Raw genomic sequence first — 23,090 nt, 5'->3', positions numbered from 1 at the left:
AAGTGGATGGCCTCTTCCGTTAAGAAGAAGGACATCAAGGAGCTCCGGGAGGCCGGATACCTGGCCAAGGAGATTGCTCACCGACTCCCGGTCAAAGGACAGATCGTCCCCACTCCAGAGCCCCATGAGAGGGTTGTGTTTCTCACACATTTTGTCCGCGGGATGGGATTCCCTCTCCACCCGTTCGTCCGCGGACTGATGTTTTACTACGGGCTAGACTTCCATGACCTAGCCCCCAACTTCATTCTCAACATCACGGCATTCATTGTCGTCTGTGAGGCCTTTCTCAGCATCCCACCTCATTTCGGCCTATGGCTGAAGACCTTCAATGTGAAGCCGAAGATGGTGAGCGGCAAACAAGCAGAGTGCAGAGGCGCCATGGTGGGCAAGATGCCCAATGTTACCTGGCCCGAAGGCTCCTTCGCGGAGAGGGTGAAGGGGTGGCAGTCGGGGTGGTTTGACATTACCGAGCCACGCGACACTGATTGGGCGGCGGCCCCTGAATTCTGATCCGGAATCCCGATGCGGCTCACCTCCTGGCAAGAGAGGGGCCTAACCTAGGATCCCTCGATCGAGCTGACTGGGCTCCAGACGTGCGTCCAGAACATGATAGACAGGAAAATCAAGCTTGTCAATGTGATCCAAGTCATGCTCATTCGCCGGGTCCTTCCGTGCCAACGCCGGACTTGCTATCTGTGGGAGTACGATCCAGCCAAGCACCAGACACTACTAGAGCTCTTCGGCACGACGCAGGAAGACATCTGGAAAGTGCTCTTCAAGGCCGTTGAGACGCCACCGCCCACGACTGAGGATCGCGGGCTCAGATTAAAATGCCAGGCTAATTCGGTAAGTTCTTTCATGTTTTCAAGGTATACCCTTTACTAGCATATTTTGAGGAAAAGCCTAAGCCTTCCTACCCATGTTTTCAGGCTTGGATCGAGGTAGCAGGGGGGATTAACTGTCCGGCTCCGCTGCCCGAAGACCAAGAATTCCCATTACTAACGAAAATGTTGTTTCCGGCACCTTATGAGGTGCTGGAGAAGACGGCCAAGAAAGCGGCCAAAGGGGCCCGGAGGGGCCCTCGCCGAAAAGGAGCTTCGGACATGATGTCCGAAGACGAAACTCACACTTCGTTCGCCGAAGACGATGACGAGGAGGAGGAAGAAGAAGATGACTCCCCACCCGAGGTGGGGAGGAAGAAGAGAGCGGCCTCCACGAATCTGGAGGCGAAGGCGCCCAAGAGGGGGAGGGGCTCCCGCGCGGATAACTCCGCGTGGGATGTCGATAGTAGTCCGGAGCGACCTCCCCGGAACAAGCCTCGGGCCGCATCGTAAGTACCAAAATCCTTATGCGTGCCCAAACGCCCGGGCCTTTCCGGTTTTTAATATTGACATGTGTAAATTGTGTTATTCCAGTCCGGCCCGCGACCGCTCCTCGCGATCCTCGACAGAGGGTTCGCTAGACTCTAAGGAGATGGCTAGCATGTCTCTGCCGCCTGCTCATTTTGTCTCGCCCAAGGGTGATGACGGGGTGGTGTCTCAAAGGACCTTCCCAGACCAGGGAGAGGTTCCGGAGATCATCAGGGTGGCCCCCAGGATGACTCCTCGGCCGCCGGACAAATGGAGGAAAAAGCCCCCATGGGGACTGGTGATGGGGGTCGGGTTCCATTCGGCCCTCAGCCGGATACCATTCCGGAGACCTTCACGGCTCCGGAGTCTAGCGAACGGCCTTCCCCGAAAGGAGGAGGTGTGCCTGTTCCGCCGGTGACCTTTGTCCAACCAGAGGCACCGGATAATCTGCTGGAAACGCTGCGAGGAGCTTCCATTGTGGATAACACTACAAAAAAAGACACATCCGTGACATTTTGGGCCGAACGAAATTTTTTTCTGTCATACTTATGACACTTCTATGACGATAATTGTGACAAAACCCGTTATCATCATAGATGTGGTGGGGTCCTACTTCTATGACAAAAAATCATGATAGAAAATGGGCTTTTCGTCCTGGGCGGGCCGGAGACGCGGCTGCATGACATTCTTTGGGCCGTCCATGACGGAAAAAACCGTGGTAGAAGCGAGGGCGACGAAAATATCGGGGTGTTCCCGGTTAGGGTGGGTGGTCGGGGCCGAGCGATGCGCGTTTCTCTCATACACGCACGCGCGTGGGGTGCGAGGCATTGGGCTCTAACTGAACCCGAGCGAGGCATTGAGCTCTAATTGAACCCGAGCGATTGCACTGCAGGCTACGCGTTATTGAACCCGAGCGATCGATCGATGGCTGTTAACTGAACCCGATTGAGCGATTCCTTCGCTACTGCTGCTAACTGAAGCCGATCGATGCTGCCTCTGGATGAACAGTGAGCGTTGCTGGGGGGTTTGGATGAACAGTTCCCGGTGGGGGTGGATGAACAGGACCCCGTGGTGTTGCCTCTGGATGAACAGGACCCCGATCGATCGAGCCGGTTGGGGCTGGATGAACAGGACCCCGTGGAGGGCTGGATGAACAGGACCACCCCGTGGAGGGCAGGATGAACAGTAGACGGTGGAGGGGTAGATGAACAGTAGCCCGTGGAGGGGTGGTTGAACAGGAGCCCATGGAGAGGGGTGGTTGAACAGTAGCCAGTGGAGTAGCGCGCGGTGGAGGCTGGATGAGCAGGAGCCCGTGGATGAACAGTCGCAGGTGGAGGCTGGAGGAGGTCAACGGTGGATGAACAGTAGCCCGTGGAGGCTGGAGGGGGTCGACAGTGGAGATGAACAGTATCCCGTGGAGTCCCGTTTTGCGGTACGCCACACCCCTCCCGATGAACAGGATCCCCGTTTCGACCGTAGCGCTCCAACACAAGTCCGTTTCCTCCGTTTTGCGGTACGCCACACCCCTCCCTATCAAGATGACCCCCGTTTTGACCGTAGGAGGTCTGTTTCCTCCGTTTTGCGGTACGCCAGACCCCTCCCGATGAACAGGATCCCGTTTCGACCGTGGCCGGTCGAACACAAGGCCGTTTCCTCCGTTCGGCGGTACGCCAGGCCTCGTTTCCATCGGCTGTTCCGTCCAAGCCGGTTGGCTCCCACGCGTTCCGTTGCCTCCCGATGAACACGACGCATTCCGTTGCCTCCCCATGAACACGATGACGACGCAGTTTCTCCGTTCCGACCCAGCCATGTACACGCGCCCTGGCCGTACGTATGCGCGAGTAGGCGTTTGAGACCCTACCTGTATGTATGTATGTGGCCGTATTTTCTTTCTGGCACACTGGCCGTTGTACGTATGTGTACATGCTACGTGCGCGCCTCTACTACGACACGTGCGCGCCTCTACATTGACCAGTATGTACGTACACGTTCGCGACCAGAATGACAACGCTACGTACGCTTCGACCAGGTGGGTCTCGGCTGTCAGGCACTTCCTTGCGTGCGAAGATGTAGCTGGTGGGTCCCAGCAGTCAGGGGGGCGAATCGTTTTTTTTGCCCGGACGCACTTCCTTGCGTATGAAGATGTAGCTGGTGGGTCCCAGCAGTCAGGGGGATTTTCATGAAACACGGTGGCCCGTCCGGTGGGTCCCCGCTGTTAGGTGGAGGAATAATTATTTTGCGCGTAATAAGGAGGCACTTCCTTGCTGCGGCCGTGGACCCAGCTGTCAGCCTCTCCACGTATAGTCCACGTCCGATGGAAGCCGTTCCTTGACCACGTTGACCACGCTGCACCGAGAGCACCAAGGCGGTGGACGACGGCGAGGCCTAGGAAGGGGACGACGCGGAGCTGGTGAAGACGCGGCAGTGGAAGCTCGCGCGGAGAGGAGTACGAGGGTTCACTGGTTCGGCTGCGGTGTGAGACTGCCGTCGCCGCAGGGCCTGGCCAGTGGTGGGAATAGTAGGGGGCGGTGAGGCCTCCGCGGCAGCACAGCCGGCCACGGGAGGCAGGAGCATGCGGCACGACCGGCGCTGCTTTGGGTGGCTGGAGCAAGAAGACCAGAGGTTGAAGAAGCACTAAGGTCGTTGGATGGACATCGTACGGTCACTGGAGCTAGAATCATTCATATTGACTAAGTTGACAAAGCCCTCCGTCCCCGTCAAATTAGCAGGCCCACAAGTCAGCCACCCACCAAGGTGGGTCCCAACTAGCAGGGGGAGTATTCATTTTTTTGTGCGTAATAAGGAGGCACTTCCGGTGGGTCCGAGCTGACAGCGGGGGGAACGTTTTTTTCGTGAAATACGGTGACCCGTTCGGTGGGTCCCAGCAGTCAGGGGGAAAACATTTTTTCGCAAAATATGGTGGCCCGTCCGGTGGGTCCCTGCTGTTAGGTGGAGGAATCATTATTTTCTGCGTAATAAGGAGGCACTTCCTTGCTGCGGCTGTGGGCCCAGCTGTCAGCCTCTCCACGTACAGTACACTTCCGATGGAAGTCGTTCCTTGACCAGTTGACCACACCGTGTTCCGTTGCATGCATGCGTCCATGGGCGTGGTGCGTCCCCACTGTCAGCCTCTCATGTACAGTCATCTTCCGATGACACTCGGTTGTAGACCATGTTGACCACACCGTGCCGAGCGCACCAAAGGCCGGTGGACGATGGTGAGGCCCCAGACTAGAACGACCCGGAGATGGGGAAGACGGGGTAGTGGAGTCGCAGATGGAGAGGAGTGGGAAACTTGACTGGTTCGGGTGCGCGGCAGCACAGCCGCGGTGCCGCCCACGGGAGACAGGAGCAAGAACAGAGGTTGAAGAAGGAGCACGGCAGTTGGATTAACATCCAACGGTCCAGCTGCTACAATCATTTGTTGATTAAGTTGACAAAGCCCTGCGTACACGTCCGCTTAGTAGGCCCACAAGTCAGCCACCAAATCTAACGGGTCCCAGCTGTCAACGGGAGGAATAATTTTTTTCGCATAACAAGGAGGCACTTCCTTCCGTGTGAAGATACAGCCGGTGGGTCCCAGCTATCAGGTGGAGGAAACATTTTTCCAGCTTAATAAGGAGGAACTTTCCTTGCGTGCGACCATGGACCTCGTGGGTCCCAGCCGTCAGGCTCTCCATGTACAGTCCTCTTCCGATGACTCTCATTTGTTGAACACGCCGCACCGAGCGCAGCGAGGTAGTGGACGACGGCGAGGCCCCGGACGGGAACGACTCGGAGATGGGAAGACGCGGTAGTGGAGTCACATATTGAGTGGAGGAGAAGGGTTATAACTGGTTCTGGTGCGGCGTGGGGCTGCAGTCGGTGGAGAATAACAGGAGGTGTGGAGGGGTGGAGGGATAGCCTGGCCGGCGGTGGGGTAGCGCTTCGCAGCGATGCATGCTAAGCAGAGCCGCTAGCCGCCGGAGGCCGGACCAGGCGGTCCCGGCGATGCTGGAGGAAGAAGACGAGAGATTGAAGGTTCATGCCAACCAAGTTGACAACGCCCTGCGTAGGCTTCGACCTATTGGCCCACATGTCAGCCTGCAAAAATGTGGCATATATTTAACCCATGTTTTCTAGAATGTACTGTCCATTTGCTGGGCTGGGTGAACAAATAATTTCGCGTCAATGCGGCCCATTTATATTATCTAAGAAATCCTAGCCCATTTGCACTTCCTTCAAATACACGTTATATATATAATGTTATGTTAGAAGGAGCAATTAATATCAAAAATAAACCGGAGAGGCACATTTTTTATATACATAATTAACAAATTAGCGAGTTATTGCTCAAAATAAAAATGAGCGCATTATTATTACATTGGTCCTTAAAATCTTCGCAAGCTTTTGTACGCAATCACCAGGATTTTCCTTGCCTGTGAGTCAAAAACTGCCAGGATTTTCCTTGCCAACTTCTGTTAAACATTTACTTTTATAAGTTAATAACACGTGGGATGTTTCTATAATGTATATATAAGAATCTATAAAATATACGATAATAGTAATAATATAAATACATATAATGTCGTTAAAAAATACATTGGGCTGTCGATCTTTAAGAAAAAGCCCATAGGCCGGTATGGACCTCAAAAAATAAGTTGAAACCACTGTCACCGTATGTCGTGGGCTACGCATGTTAAAATACAAAACCTAGGCCTAGCTGATACTTGTTCACCCTCTGGAAAAAAATGATACCAGATCCCCGAGCGAACTGGATTATAGAGGGGCCGGCGGCATGACTAAAGAAGCACATCAGGAGCGATATTTTTTCTTCAGTGGATGGCTCTCGATGGCGTTTTTTTACTTGCCTCTGCACCATACAACTTGTATTTTTAGCCTCCCGGTTCGTGGTGGACTAGTAGCCCATTTGGTGGGTGGGCCAACCTACAGAACCAACACTCGATTTTTCATCAAGCCCCAAAAACAACGCAGTACTATGTTTGTTTTGAGACCGAAAACATTACGGCAGGGGTTGAGCGGGGGAGGGGGCAAGACAGAGCAAAAAGATTAAAAAGAGCTGATGCGTCGTTGCTACCCCAACAAAGCAGGTGCAATTCTTCTCGGGAAGAAGGCGTGCCGTTGACACCCACACGTCACATACCCCACAGTAGGCATACTAACAAGTTCACACACAAGCACAACAGAAAAGGTAAACATTCGTATCAAACTCAGGTTCACATGACACGTTCATATTCATAGCCAACATTCACTATCAACAACTCAAAAGATTCATATATACACAAGTTCAGCATGTCTATGGGTCCAAATGATTGATTGATCACACAACAATATTCATAGATAATTCACAAAAAGATTCAGATATACACATGTTCAGTATGTTTATGCATCCAAATGATGAGATCACAGCCAATATGATCCATGGACGAACTTTAATTGCCTAGGGTACCGACTGGTAAATAGTGTTCACTCGGAGGTACTTCTTGCTAAAATTAATGCTTGTACGAGTAAACTTTCGAGTACATAAGAGGCAGCACAGACAATCTGAACTTTGCTTGTAGGTTTATCCTCAAATAGTGGCCTCGTGCCGAGGGAGGTCTGAGCAACTTGGACACTACTTTCATCCAACTAGTTTACTGGCTCATCTTGGTCCTGTAGCTCGCCAAAATTCTACATTGTAGACTTGTAAATGGTGTTCAGTCGGAGGTACTTCTTGCTAAAATTAATGCTTGTACGAGTAAACTTTTGAGTACATAAGAGGCAGCACAAACAATCTGAACTTTGCTTGTAGGTTTATCCTCAAATAGTGGCCTCGTGCCGAGGGAGGTTTGAGCAACTTGGCCACTACTTTCATCCAACTAGTTTACTGGCTCATCTTGGTCCTGTATCTCGCCAAAATTCTATATTGCAGACGAGAAAGGAGGCGGTTGAGAAAATGAACCACCCAAATTTTTTGTGCAGTTCAACTGAAATGGAGCATCCCTGGCGTGCAGACTGATTAAGTGCCAGATGAATATACGCGTCAACCAACTTGTCTGGAATCTTTAGAATCCATGCCATACAGATCGCTACCATATGCGCCGATAACCAAAAGGCACAAGTTGGGACCAAAGACTGGACTGCATTTTTCTGGGCTATGCGCCAAGCAATATTTTTGGCGTTCACTCTCCTAATACTTGGAATTTGACAATTGGTTGACGCGGGTTGATACTCGAATGAATATAGGCACTTCTTCTTGTCAACATCGATGCTTGTCTGAGTGAACTTTGGAGTACATAGCAGCAGCATAAGTACCTATCCATCTGATCTTTTTGTGCAGTTCTACTCAAATCACCCGATGTAATGATTTGCCTGCGAGTTCAGGCTCCAATTTACTCCTTTATGAATCGGCAAACAGTAGCACAATACCAAATTACCAATACATATGACAAGCACAATAATCAGGATAAAGACCAGTACCAACCTGTGCGAGGTAGCATATCAATTACTATTTCCTTTGACTGGAAGCAGAGATAAGCCAAGCGACTGACAGCAAAGGAAGAATGCAAGCCGAGATTAGCAACTAACAGGAAAGGAAGGAAGCTGTCGATGCAATGAAGCACCCAAAGTTTTTGTGCACTTCCACCAAAATCGAGCATCCCTGTTGGCACGTATATTGAGAGAGTGAGATTACTGTAATAGTGGGACTAGTTGATGAAACATACACTAACAAATAGAAGCACCCTCATTATCTTAATGGGTAAAGTTAGCATTCCCTCCCAGCTCCACCACATGATTCACCTCCATAGACAAACATACACACGTACATGATTCAGCATAGGGTGCTACTAAAGATTTGTTTAACTCTGACAGGAAAATTAGGCAGCAATAAATTAGTGGTACTTAAGTACTCCTAATTAATTAAGTGAGACAGTAGAAGTGGAAGGGCTCCCTGGAGGATCGTCTCACATGTAAGGTAGTCGTTGCCGGAGCCCTTGAATGGCCTCGATTGAGGCCTCTGGCTTCAGCAAGATCGCCTTGGCACTGTTTACTCTTCTTCTTCTTCCTCTTCATGCTCTGTTTCTCATTCTCCTCACCAGTTGGTGAAACCAAGTACATGATTGGCCTTCTATTTCAGAATTGGTTTAGTCAGTGAGGGAGTACAAGTGTACCAGTAAAAAATAGCATTATTTTCTCATGGCAGTCACAAAATAGAGATGAACACATGCATTAAATATCATTCTTACCTAAAGGAAGGTTATGGTACCAATATGGATGATGAGGATTGGAATACAGATCTCCCTTTGTGCAGTTCCACCAAAATGAACCAACTTTTCCATTCTGACATTCCAGTTAAACAGCACAAAAGTCACTTCTTTTAAGAAGAGTTTTGTGCAGTGCACCAAAAGGTCACAACAGCAACCGGGTGAAATGGATATCCCTGTTTGCACAAAAAGCTGCAGAGGAAACAGTCAGAGTCTCAAACAATTACAGACAAAAACATTTGGCTAAACTTGTCATGGCTTATAACAGTGGCATGGCTTCATTTTTACCAGGGGCATTAGATTAAGAACAGCTAAATATTTGGTATAAGGGCATGGGACAGTGGGTGCACCAGCAGTCCAGCACCATGTACCTAAACAAGGGCATAAAGTGGTGATTCATAGTTTGTTGCCCCGAGAAACAAACATCCAAGAAACATATCTGGGTTGGTCCCATTTTTGTTCACTCTAGCCACCTACTCCTATGTGTGGATAGCAAATCTAGTCCTGGCCATACCACTGTGTACAGCGTTACCCCTATATTTCCCTTTTCGACCAAGAGACCAGTTGGATGACCAGTCTGTACTACTTTCACCCCCTTTCCTTCCTATTTGTACCAAGTCCGATGTACTACATACTCCCTCCGTCCGCAAATACTTGTCGGAGAAATGAATAAAAATGGATGTATCTAGAACTAAAATACGTCTAGATACATCCATTTCTCCGACAAGTATTTCCGGACGGAGGGAGTACTAAATTTCCCCACCCCACTTTATTTCTTGTTTGAACCAAGTACAAGATTCGACTCCATGAAGTAGCTTTACCTCTAACAATAGAAGAAAAAAATAGGTGACATTGGACCATCCGATCGAGAGGGGCTGAGAGGTTGAAAATGATGCACATGCAGCGACGTAGCGAGATGGGGAAGTAGAGCTAAGGCGGTTTCAAAGGAAGATATACCTGAAGGTCATCGGGATGTGGATAGGTGGGCGGCGGGAGGCTGGATCCGCCCACACTAGGGCAACGACGAAGGGATCGGAGGACCTCCCGCGCCGGCGCTCGGCCAGAGATAACGGTGCGGACGGTAGTGGGTCTCCTCCCTCGTTGTCGACGACGGCCTAAGCGCTGCCCCTCCTCCCCTTCACCGGCGGAGGGGGATACGTCCGGATCTGTAACCAGCGGTGAGGATAGAAAGACAGTGTTTTTTGAAGGGAGAAAGATAGTGTTACCACCCCTATCTTGTTTAGATCTGGAGAGGATGAGAGTGTGTGAATAGAGCAACCCTAGCAAGCAAGCGCGGAGGCTCCGGCCTATATATACGTAGTGGGGTAGTTTTCCTTTTTCACTCCATCAAAACAATCGTTTAAAATTGTGTACTACATGCCAGGTCGCCATTTTTTTAGTTGTTGATTGTTTTTTGAGATAGCTACCCGCTTGTTCCAAGTGGTGTTACGGTGTGCCAGGTCGCACTTTGTATCGTTCAAGTCTGGTACAAGTCCCTCCTTTAAATGAAGAACCACCAACTCGTAAAAATTGTGAACAAGCCCACGGCTAAAATTATCGGAAACGTGGGTTGCCCCAACATGCATTATTATTTATATTTTCTACTCCCTTCGTTCCTAAATATAAGTCTTTTTTATTAGCCACACCTAAGACAAGATTTTTTTTATTAGCAGTGAACCCCACATGTCATAGACACGAAAGTGTGGCAAGATTCCCTTAGGCAAGCCAAAGTGTGTCTAACAATTTGAGCAACTCAAGTTAGGCAAGTGTGGCAAGTGTGGGAAAAATAATGTGGTAACATAAGACAAACATAGTCACAATCCAAACAGCCCCGTAATTTTTTGTGACATGCATGAAAATTTGGCTAGTTAAATTTATAGTCAAAATTTGGCAAGGTGCATCAAATCAACACATGCAAGTATCAAAAGGGAAGTCACGGCATGCATGCATGCGTTGTACACCCTCCGTTTCCAAATATAAGTCTTTTTAGAGATTGCAACAAGTGACTACATACGAAGCAAAATATGTCTACATACATCCGTATGTAGTAGTCCATTTGAAATGTGTAAAAAAGACTTATATCGAGTGCAGTGCTTTGATGTGTCGCGTCAACTCGTACAAGACCGAGAAGTTTGATTACTACAATGCCCTCTCCCTCGCGGACTGAGCTCCGGTGCCTTAACTGCACCTGCCTTTGGCTGCATGACAGGTGGGCCAACCACCTGTTGGGCCCACCTATCATAGATGCAAAGGCAGGAGTAGTAAGTCAATGAAGCTGCGTCCCTCCCTCGTGCATGAGCGTGGTGGCTGGTAGGACTAGTAGGAGTTTTCGCTACACGCTTCTTGACGACGGCGAACTTGCGGATGGAGTTGACCATCATGTCGTCCATGCGAGAGGCGAAGCCGGCGTCGGCGAGGACTACGACGCCGGCGGTCGCCAGCACCGTCTGGAAACGCTGCGCGGTGCGGGGCCGCAGGCCGGCGCCTTGGATGGTTTGACACAGCCGACTGCCGCTCGCGACCATTGCCTCCATAGGTGCTTCTGGCTTCTGGTCACTTGGTCTTGGATTGGAGTGAGCAGTGTTGCGCAGTGATTGAGAAAGAACATTTATTGTCAATCTAACCCTGCCATCCATACACCTCTTTGGTTTAGAGTTAGTTCAGGGTTAGAATCTAACTCTAACCTCTAACTGAGTTAGTAGAGTTCTCCTCGTCTCGGTTCATCGCCATCATACTTTCCGCATTTCTGTGTTTTCAGTATCCTGCGAATCAATAAGGCCCTTAGACTCGTTTAGGTCCGGTAGGTTTTTATAAACGTGTTATGTCCAAAATTTAATGAACGTGCTCCGGTTTCTACGAAAATAATCTAGTTTCATGTAGTAATTTATTTATTTATTTATTCTTCTGCGGGGGGTTTGCATGTAATTCATGAGGTCTGAAATGTAAAGTACCCCGGCATATGCTCCGAGTCGTGCATGCACTACGACCCAGATGCTCTATGTCCCACATGTCGTTGAAAGGGAGCACGTGGAAATAGCCTAGGAGTACATATAGGAGGATAAATGCGTGAAAAAATATGTACAGTGAAGCGTAGCTGTGGTTCGAAAAGGAGACCTAAAGTGATGACAGGTATAGGTCGCACGCACCCAACTAGTGGTAGTACTAGACATACGACTGCTTTTTCCCTAAAAAAAGAGGTACGAGTGCTCAGTACTCCTATTCTATCAACGCGAGTCCCATATGACAATAGCGTCTGTGCTACAGCTAGCTCTTCTCCCTCGTTTCTCTCTTCTAATTCTAAACTCAGCCGACGTCCGGTGGGCGGGGTGGGGATTTGTCGATGGTCGGTTTGCTCAACTGCGGCCCCACCTCACAGTGAAAACGTTACTACTGGAATAAAAATGCCATATACTCCTATACTAATAAAACATTAAGGCCACAAGGCGATGCAGTGCTGGTTACAGGAGGCAAGAAGAAAAGATGCATCCATCGACAACGTCCACCTCCTCGACTCAGGGCGCCGGCCCACCGAACGACGGCTACGTAGTAGCGGCTTTCGTGGCCAAGTCAACGTGATTCTGAACAATGGCATCCAAAGATTCCAGCCGCTGGAAGAAGGCCAACGTCTTTCTGTCCTCGCTGGCCTTGCAGTGGCTTATGTAGACGATTTCCTCATAGACATGGATGTGCAGGTCGACGGTTTCTTGCATGGCGAGGCGCTACGCGACGAGCGCGGCCTCGAGGTGCACATTCTTCATCGCGACCTCCGGCAACTGCAGGGCCACCATGGCTTGAAAGAGTTCGTCACCATGGAGGCCGATGAGGGTGGCAGGCAAGGAGGAGCCTGGGCGCGCGGGCTGGAGCAGTACGGCAAGGTCATCCGCACACTTCTTGACGGCGGCGAACTTGCGGATGGAGTTGACCATCATGTCGTCCATGCGAGAGGTGAAGCCGGCATCGGCGAGGGCTACGACGCCGGCGGTCGCCAGCACCGTCTGGAAATGTTGCGCGGTGCAGGGCCGCAGGCCGGCGCCTTGGATGATTTGGCACAGCCGACTGTCGCTCGCGTCCATCGCCTCCATAGGTGCTTCTGGCTTCTGGTCACTTGGTCTTGGATTGGAGTGAGCAGTGTTGCACAGAGACTAAGGAGTAGATGGATTGGAGTGGTCGGGCGCCTTTATATGAGAATCCAAACTCTATTGCATTCACATCGTGCTGGCTCTATTCTGCTTCTCCAATTAATTCCCTCTGCATGTGGAGTAATTTGAGGATGCATCATTGACCCTTCAATGTCTCAGGAACCGCTATCCTCTCCCTCCTTGGCATTCAAGCACCTATGGAGGCGACTGCCGCTCGCGTCTATCGTGTGTCAGGAGACGTTCCCGTCGACGACGAGGTGCCTATGGTGACTTCGTAAATTTCAAGATGATAGTACTAGTATACTCAATATTGTGCACCGCGACCAAGGCCGAGAGGAAAACGAGAGAACTACGTATTTATTTATGGTATAGATTCACTCATTTTGCTCCATATGTACTTCGTCTCGGTGTAGTCTAGTCACTTGTTGAAATCTCTAGAAAGGCAAATACTCCTTTCTGGTTTACAGGGCTATACTAGCAAGTACTCCCTCCGTCCGAAAATACTTGTCATCAAAATGGATAAAAAGATGTATCTAGAACTAATATACATCTAGATACATCCCCTTTTATTCATTTTGATGACAAGTATTTCCCGACGGAGGGAGTACTACAATAGTGGGCTCACATAGCAATTTTGTCTCATGCAAGAGCCTGGCTATATGCGTGCTCCAAGGTTCGCAACTGCCACGTTCGGGTTGCACTTGGCTCTTCGCCTCTTCGAGAAGACGAACAATGATAATACTACTGCTGCTTCTACAGTATCAAATCCACTGTTGCATGTCTGTCCACCGCGAGCAGGAGGAATAGCTTGTTGTAGTACTATAAGCAAAAGCATGTCCTCGTCTGCGAGCCACCGCACGCTTGGGCGAGGGAGAAGGCGTGTAGTAGTAAAATCAAGCTTCTCCTCGTTGTACGAGTTGACGCGACACATCATAGCACTGGCCCCACATGGTCGCCTCGAAACTTGGCTGAAAGACCCGCAGTGTACAATACTCCATTTGCTGCAAACTCTAACATTTACCCCACCACAAATTAAAATATATATTCCTGTCTTGACCAGATGAGCGTGCAAACTAGAATCACCAGGATGACAGGTAGGGCCAGAAGATTATTTTAATCAAAAAAATATAACATGGAGCCGATCCCAACGATTTTAAGCTTACAGGCATGGTGCACGCTATCCTAGACTACTCTACACATGAAACTGCCACACGAGCGTCCGGGCTGCGCTTGGCTCTTTGCCTCTTCGGGAAGTCGAACAAAATGATGGAGTACTACTGCAGTGGAGGAGTACTACAGTATGCTTCTGGCCATCTGACACCTATTGAACTGCTGCATGTCCACCGTGTACGGGAGGGAGAGCGTGTAGCGAACGAAAGCTTCTCCTAGTCCTGCCAGCCACCACGCTCATGGGCGAGGGAGGGACGCAGCTTCATTGACTTACTGCTCCTGCCTTTGCGTCCATGACAGGTGGGCCCAACAGGTCGGTGGCCCACCTGTCATGCAGCCAAAGGCAGGTGCGGTTAAGGCGAGAGGGCGTTGTAGTAATCAAACTTCTCGGTCTTGTACGAGTTGACACGACACATCAAAGCACTGCACTCGATATATTTCAATAATTTGCGTTTACCGATGCATTAATTACAACGCATGCATGCATGCCGTGACTCTCCTTTTGATACTTGCATGTGTTGATTTAATAGACCTTGAAGTAGTATGAATATGTGACGGTAAAGCTTTGTAATGCCCCGGCCCTAATAAAGCGAGAGATGGTTGTGCACGAGGAGGGCGACATCATGCAGACAGAACAAGACCCGACGATGGAGCTCTCCATGGTCTCGATGGACCTCACCTTGCTCCACTGCCCCTTGTGCCTCTGCCCCTTGAAGCCTCCAGTGTATGAGGTTCGAATACACCTCGTCCATTAGGCTGATCGAGCAAGGTGCAGGTTTCTTTATTGATGTGTTGTTCGATTGATTTGTGCAGTGCAAGGGAGGGCACCTGGCTTGCGTGGACTGCCGCGTCGAGCGCCCCGGGAACCAGCGGCAGTGCCAGAAGTGTGAGTGCGGTGGTGGCTTCGACGTGCGGAACACGGCGGTGGATGCCGTCCTCTCCTCGGTGAGGGTGGAGTGCCCGCACGAAGGCTGTGGGCTCTACGTCACTTACCACAAGCTCGTCGATCACCAGAGCGTGTGTCCGCTCGCGCCCTGCAAATGCCCCGTGCCCGTCTGTGGCTACGAAGGCCCGCCACCGGTGCTCTCCCACCACATCAGCACCGTGCATCCCATGCCCGTGCACAGGATCCAGTACGGCAAGGCGCTCCAGCTGCAAGTGCCACTGTCGGAGCCACGGCTCTTGCTGTTCACGGAGGAGGACGGCCGCGCATTTTTCTTGGTCGGCGGCGTGCTCGACAACGGCGCGCCTATTGCCGTGTCGGTCGTCTGCATCAGAGTGGGGGCGTCCCCACTGCCGCACTACGTGGCCAAGCTGTGGGCGAACGGCCCGCTGGGGAGCCCAAAGGCAGGACCGACGCCGTCAAGGTGGAAATGGAGGTGACGTCGCCGTGCAGGAGCTGACCTTCTTCACAGTTCCGCCCAAGCTGCTGGCCGGGGCTAAGCTGGTGTCCCTCCACATTCAGATTGACAAGCTCACGTCCTAAATGATTCTACAGTGCCTTCTGTTTATCTTAGTAATATGCTAATATAGGGGTTAGCTTGGTCTACTTTAGCTTAAGAGATGGTGGGTTTTGGTGGCGATGCAGCAATTACCTCGACATCAGATCAGCAGTGAAAGTAAGTTCGAACAGTCAAATGGATATTTTGTGTCTGTTGGATATAAAGATCCTTTGGGTAAGAAGTAACACCTTACATGCTTTTTTTTCGAAACGGAACATCGATACTAGTATAATTTTTGTTGACATGCACTAATATTTTCGAAACGGACGTCGGGCTGTAGCTAGAAGGGCGGTTGGGAAGCGGCATCGGCCCATACCGCGGTGACCCCCGATTGGGACGCACCGACTGTGGATTTTCTCCCTCGCCGATGTCGACCGCCTCTACGCAGAACATTGTTCCCTTCCCCCAGCTGCGGGATCAGGCCGGATATGTGACCAGCGGTGTGGCCACCGTCGTTCTATGCTTGTGAAGAGAGCAACCCAAGCAAGCAGGCTTGTAGCTTAGGCTCCTGCTAGTGTATATATAGTGGTTTTATTTTTTTCTCCATATCAACCATTTTATATTGCGTATGTGTCATTGAAGAGTGAAATGATGGTTGCTTCTTCCGACTAACTTACTGTGTGATTTGACTGCTCCTTTAGTGGCCCCTACACGTACTCCCCCTACGTGTATGCAACAGTCACACGTACACATGGACGCAAAAACGCGGGCGACGCCCTAATGCATACATGTCCGAGCACACGACGGAACACACACGGTCATGCTCAAGTGCTCAACCTACATGTGCATGGACACACATACTCAGCCAGGGTGAGCTAGTGACCGTATAAACCCCGGAAAATGTATATATTGAGCGCAATGAGCGTATTATGAAGTCCACTGACCGTATTTTTACAAATATACAGTGACAGACAGTGTATTTATCTCGTTTGAAATTAAGCCATATTAACCGGAGAGGAGGCAGTATGGACTAGCATTACTTTGATGTGTCCCGTCAACTTGCCGAACGAGGAGAAGCTTGCAGGACGGGAGGGCTTGCGCGCGGTGGCTCGCAGGACAAGGAGAAACTTTTGACTAATGCAAGCTCTCCTTCGCTCAGGCGGTGGACGTGCAACAGTTAATTCGGTGTCAGGTTGCCAGAAGCATACACTATACTAGTACTATTATTGTTGCACTTCCCGAAGAGGCGAACAGCCAAGCACAAAGTTAACTACTAGTACTAGTACTACTACTATAGTCTATAGAGGTATGTACTACTATACTAGTACTAGGAACCGGATGGAGGAGCGTCTGCACTCTTATTATATTTAAAAATGTGATAAAGCAATCTTCAACACATTTGGTTCTCTTCGAGGGTTCTCGCATGTGATAATGGAAGTTGATTGCATGGAACACTCGCCACAATTCTCGCTTAATTCTGGCTCATATCCTGTTACAAATAGGAGCGCTCGGTAATATTTCCTCTTTTTTTGTTATTCAGCATGTAAATAGGTCAGCAAACCTTGCGGCGCATCTTTGTGCGGACCGTGCTTGCTGCACTTTGAATGTGGCCGAGAGCTGGCTTGATGAAACACCTCGCTTCCTACTTCTTTTTTTGCGGGGTACCTCGCTTCCTAGTGACCAGTGTCTTGGCTGATCGTCCTAAGAATGCTTATATATGAATAAAGCTCTCTCATTTACCCGCAAAAAAGATTAAGCCATATTAACCGGAAAGGAGGGAGTATGGACTAGCACTACTTGTTGGTGTGTCCCGTCAACTCGCAGAACGAGGAGAAGCTTGCAGGACAAGGTGAAGCTCGCTTACACCTTTTGACTAATGCAACGTACCCTCGCCCAGGCGGTGGACATGCATCAGTTCATTCGGTGTCAGATTGCCAGAGGCATACACTGTAGTACCGAACATGCGGAGTACCATCATTGTTCGACTTCACGAAGAGGCGAAGAGCCAAGCGCAAGGTTTAGTAGTACGAGTAGTACTACTACTAGAGCCACATGGTGGAGCATCTGTACTCTTATTTTTCTTAATCTCTGATAAAGTACACATTTATTCCGGAGAAGGGCGGAAAACAGCAGCCCAACATGTAATGATGATATCGATCAACCATAATCGAATATATCTTGGCCTCCGTGCGAGCCCGTCTGTGTGTTCTCCCTCCTCGTTTCTCTCAAGGAACGGCGGGTTGGCCATTTTGCCGTTAATTGAGATCGGTTTGCTCACACTCCGGTCCCACATGTCAGTGATATGCCAAGAGGAGGTGCGTTGACCGACTGGCCATACGCGTACTTGGTTTTGCACCTTCATACTACTCCTCCCTCCGTCACAGTTTGCAGGGTGCGCTTCATTATGATGCATTTCTCTCAATGCATTTCCACCACCAGAGAGACTTTAGACGCGTTTGGTTTAATGCTCAACTAATTAGGGCGTGGTAACTGCAATTTTCTCTCGATGTAGTACTACGGAGTGGAGTAAGTGCATGCATGTGTGTACCCGGGGTGGAAGCACTGCATGCATGTGTGTACGCATTATTTCCTCTAGTAATAGACGTCGTGCTATAACTATCAATGCTATTTTTCAGGCCGATCGCTAGTCGCCTGGGTCCCAGAGATTTTCTCTTCTTCTGAAGCGCGCTCTATAAACAGTGACGGGTGGAGTAGTATGAGCGGATTCAAAGAAGAGCGTATTGATGGTTGCTTCTTCCGAGCAACTTACAGTGGGAAAGGAGGGGCTTATGATTTGACTGCTCATTACTCACTATTAATGCGGCGAAACGACCGGTCTGAGTCTCCCATGCGGCTGTGCACTACCCCCTCGGTTCTTAAATATACTCCAGAGTATTTGTCTTTCTAGAGATTTCAACGAGTGACTACTCAAATATTTGTCTTCTTAGAGATTCAAATGGACTACTACATACGGATGTATATAGACATATTTTAGAGTGTAGATTCACTCATTTTTCTCCGTATGTAGTCACTTGTTGAAATCTCTAGAAAGACAAATATTTAGGAACGGAGGGAGTACACATACGAAGCAAAATGAGTAAATCTACACTCTAAAATATGCCCATTTGAAATTAGTAAAAAGACAAATATTGTTGATGACAGTTGCGACGACAAAAAAGAAGCATATTCCTTGTCCTAAGGGAAGATAACAACACGGTTGTGTTTATCTAAAACGGTGTGAGGATGAGATTGCAATACGGAAAGTACGCCGGACAAGCTACGTTTGTGCAAAGAACTATGGAAGATCCACATGCAGCGACGTGGGAAGACGGGCAGTGGAGCAAGGCCGGAGGGGATACCTGGAGGTCGTCGGGATGTAACTAGGTGAGCGGCGGCAGGCGGAATCTGCCCATACTGCGGCAGCGAGCAGGTGGTGTAGGCCCTACCGCGCCGGAGCTTGGTCAGAGAGAACGGCGTGTACCGCAGATCGGGACGTGCTGCCTCGGCACCGTCGAACGGAGAAACGATGCACGTCCTCCCTTTCCACTGGCGGACGGGATGCGGCCGGATCAGTAACCAATGGTGAGAGAGAGAGAGAGGCCACCGTAGCCTTGTGTGAGATACTCTGAAGAGAGACAAACCAGGCAGGGAGGCTCCATTGTATATAGTGGAGCGGACTACCTTTTTCTCCATAAAAATTGTTCTATATTCTGTGTACGTGCCATTGAGCGATATAACTTTATTTAAAAATAACGCGCCAATGCATCAAGTCGAACTTTGTTTCGTGCACGCGTGGTACACGACCTCCGTAGGTAAACAACCTTTACACGCGTTCAAATTAGCACGTGGGCTGCCATTTCGTATAGAAATGAGCTCTATCGTGTACCCGCGCGGGTGTGGCTGGGCACGAAGCGTGAGTACGTGCACGGTGCACCTATTCTCTTCTTGTATACATACACCACCTATGTGGGGTTGTGTGAGAGAGATACAAACGTAGAGAGATAGTGTGTGGGTTCGTGAGAGTTTTCTTTGGGGGGGGTCAATCAAAAAATGTAACATATGCAATGTGTGTGAAATAGAGTCCTGGATATATCATATATATAGAGGGGGTGATCCACGAGAAGAGAGTGGAGGTATCATCGACTTGAGGTGTCCATAGAATCGAAGAGAGGGATGATGTGTGTGTGTGCGCGCGTGCGGTCGATAAAGAGTGCCATCGAATTTGTGTGTGCCCACGTCAAAGATATAGAGTGGCTGGCCTACTAGAACGAGAGAGGGGACATGTGCAGTTTGTCTCTATGGCATGGATACCTACCTACAACGCTTGACTATCGGTGTGTGGTGGGGGGGAGGGAGGCCTAATTAACTATAGAGGTACAATGGCTGGTATATGTGTGGAGGAGGAGAGAGGCCTACCTCGTGTATTAAGGGAGATCGATCTACCTCATGTATTAAGGGAGATCGATCGGCATCCATGCATATGTGTAGGAGAGGAATAAGGTTGGGAGAGAGACAGAGCTAGAGTGTTGGAGGGGGTGGTAGTGGAGTTGCTTCTAACAAATGGTGGGATAGGCTTGCTAGACAACCGGAGGGCACGCCTGCAATATCAATAAGAGAAGGGATGGCTGCCTGTCCGTGCACGTGCGTGTGAGAGACGGGTTAGGAGGCATGCACGAATGATGAGGGGGGACGATATGGCTGTGGTAAGCAGACATAACTACATAGGAAGATCAATCGTCCTTTGTCAGAGAAAGGAGAGACATAACTTGTGAGGTACGTCGATCGATGGGGGGGAATAGTTAAAGTCGACCTAGGTATATGTTGGGAGATCGATCGGTATACATGCATGTGTGTGTTAGAAGCAAATGAGGCACGGGGAGAAGGATAGAGAGAGAGGGATGCATCTAGGAGGTGGTGCGAGAGTCATACTATATCGAGGGGGAAGGAGTGTGCGAGTACGAGATCAATGAAAAGAGTGGTGGGAGTGAGGCATGGACGGTGATAAGAGAAGAGGGGAAGCTTGTGTTTGTGCTAGGCACACCTGGCTAGAGAGGCACATCGATCGATGTGTGCCGTAAAGAAGGAGCTGGGGGGCCTACACACACCATGGGTGAACGACCTAAAGTCAAAAGACGAATTTGCGCGATGGAGCTAGAGAATACTGAGGGAGGGTTAGAGGGATGCGGGCATCTGCATGCACGACAGAAAGTTAGTGCTAGCTAGCTACAAAGATAAGAGGATTGTGTGGGTGTAAAAGACGAATAGAGATCATACTTCATTATAAAAAGCGAATTTGGATATTTGAAGAATTTATCAGTGTTTTAAACCGACGCATGTGTGAATATATATAACGGTGATACACATGGTGTGGTGTTGAACATGTTATACTACATATAATATATTTTATCTCTACTCTTATAAAAAACGGAGTTGTTGATGATGGTGCCATCCTGCAATATAGGCCGTCCGATTAATATTTGACGGATAGGAAGGAAACTATGGCAATTTTGAAAAAGGATACCCACACCCCTCTCCATATTTGCAAATTAGGCCTCCCCTTGATCATGTTAATGTTCTGTGGAATGCATGGGCATCTTGCTAGTACTACGTATAACATATAGAACATTGATCATAATTTGGGCTAATGTGTGGCTTTTGCAGCTCAGGTCTAAATACTTGTCATAATGTAGGGGCGGGGCACTATACTATGTCTGATAAACACGGTGTACACGTATGGAACATGGTTTAGATTATGAATATATAGTTAGTACATCAAATGTACTATTATTTGGAATCAACATCAAGTGTATTCAAAAAATAGAATTCGATTCCTCGAAAAGTTAAGGATTAGTAGTTCTTTTTTGAAATCGATTTCGTAGTACACATAGTTCATATCTATCTCTATAGTAATCTTGTGGTGTGTTATTAAGGTAATACACGAATGATGGTTAAAGTTGGCAACAATCATGATTATAGATTCTTATTGAAATAGAGAAACGAATTCAAACTCAGTTCGAATTGCAGTGGTAGTATAGACATTTGGAATGCACTAAAATGTTGGTATGAGTAGGTTACATGCATTATACAGCAAGCGAAAAAATTTAATTGGACATAACATGGATTCATACTATCGAATAGCATTTAATTGCACTAAATTGTTGGTATGAGTAGCTTTAAATAACATTTTTATAGTAAAACGGGGCAAGACTCTCTCTTTGTGTGGTGTGAATAGTTTTATTTTTTTCGTTTTCTTTTTGTTGAGGGAAGTGCGAATTGGTTTGGTACGTACAAGTACAATATTACACGTTAGGCTTGTCCCTAAAATTCAACCCGCGCCTTGTTATATCCCGAAAATTCAGATATCGTGCTCCCAAAACTGGCGCCTTCACAACTCGCGCCTTGCTATCCCGAAATTACAACGCGCGTGAAAACTCCCTCCAGCTGCCAAATCCCGACACGCGAAATCCCCCTTCTAACCCTGGGCCGAAAGGGCCGCTAGTTCAAATCGGTGGGGGGTACTTTTGTAACACACTCTACATTTTGGACAAGCGCGTCCCTAAGTCATGGTTCACCCCCTCCCATCGCCTCCTTTTTGCCATTCGAAATCCCAGGCCGCCATAACCTCTCCGCTCCAGCCGCGAAACCCCACCCTCCTCCGTCCGCCACCTCACCGCTGCCCAGCCGGAGCCTCTTCCCCGACGACGTCGTCCACCGCAACAGATCGACGTCCCTCGTCCACCTCCCCGGATGAGGATCCGTCGTCCATCTCTTCGTCCCGCCGGTTCATCCGCCCCGTCCTCCACCTCCAAGGAGCTGCTCCGATGATCGCCTTGTCTATCGCGGTTGCTCCATCCCCACAGCGCCGCCTTAACCTGCTCCACCGGAACCGCAGCTTCCTCACCGACTCCTCGGACGAAGCCGAGGCCTACTCGGCGCCACCAAAGAGGTTGTACACTCATCGCATCACACATTCTCCTTAGCTCGACCTCCCGGAGCTGACGGTGCTCCATCCGCACCCCCATGGAGCGGCTACCTTGAAGTCGGTGCAGCGGGCTACATCTCTACCCCAATGCGAGGCCCCTTCGCCGGCGGCGTCCATACCAGCCGGATCTGCTGCTCCATCCCCAGTGCGAGGCCCCTTCGGTGGCGGCGTCCATACCAGCCGGATCTGCTGCTGCTCCGGCTCTCGCTCGATCGCTCGCTCGCCCAGCTGCTGCTGCTCTCCCCCTCGCTCGTGTTGCTGCTCTACTCCGATTTAGCTACACTTCAGTCGACTGAATCGACTTTTGGGTCAGTCGATTTTCAGGGGGGGCTCGCCGGAGTTAAGAACCACCCGCAACAGGGACGGGGGCTCGCCGGAGAGGTACCCCACTATCTATCTTAGGGTTCAGGGTGAGGCGAGGGGCCTATAGGGCTGGCCGGGGCGGCGGCAGACCGGCGGTGGGGAGTTGTTTCGGGGCGGCAAGGCGGCGCTGGGGCTGGCGGTTCGGCTGGTGGTGGCTGGCGGCTCAGGGCGGTGCAGGTTGAAGATGAACTGCAGGCCCTCCCTAAACTACATGTCAAGTGCCTCTCTGCTACCATTGCGTTCAGTTTCGATAGTAACATTCAGATTCCACAGTAAATTTCAGTTTCGACAGTAAGTTCAGAGTCAATAGTTTTTACCTCATCTGTTGTAGTCAGGTGGTTTTTGGTGATGTAAATTTTACATCTATTTTACATCATCTATTGGAGATGCTATTAGAATCC

This window comes from Aegilops tauschii, chromosome 6 (genome assembly GCF_002575655.3).
Source record: "Aegilops tauschii subsp. strangulata cultivar AL8/78 chromosome 6, Aet v6.0, whole genome shotgun sequence".
Lineage (NCBI taxonomy): Eukaryota > Viridiplantae > Streptophyta > Magnoliopsida > Poales > Poaceae > Aegilops > Aegilops tauschii.
The sequence above is the reverse complement of the archived record's forward strand: the minus strand, read 5'-3'. Positions refer to the sequence as shown.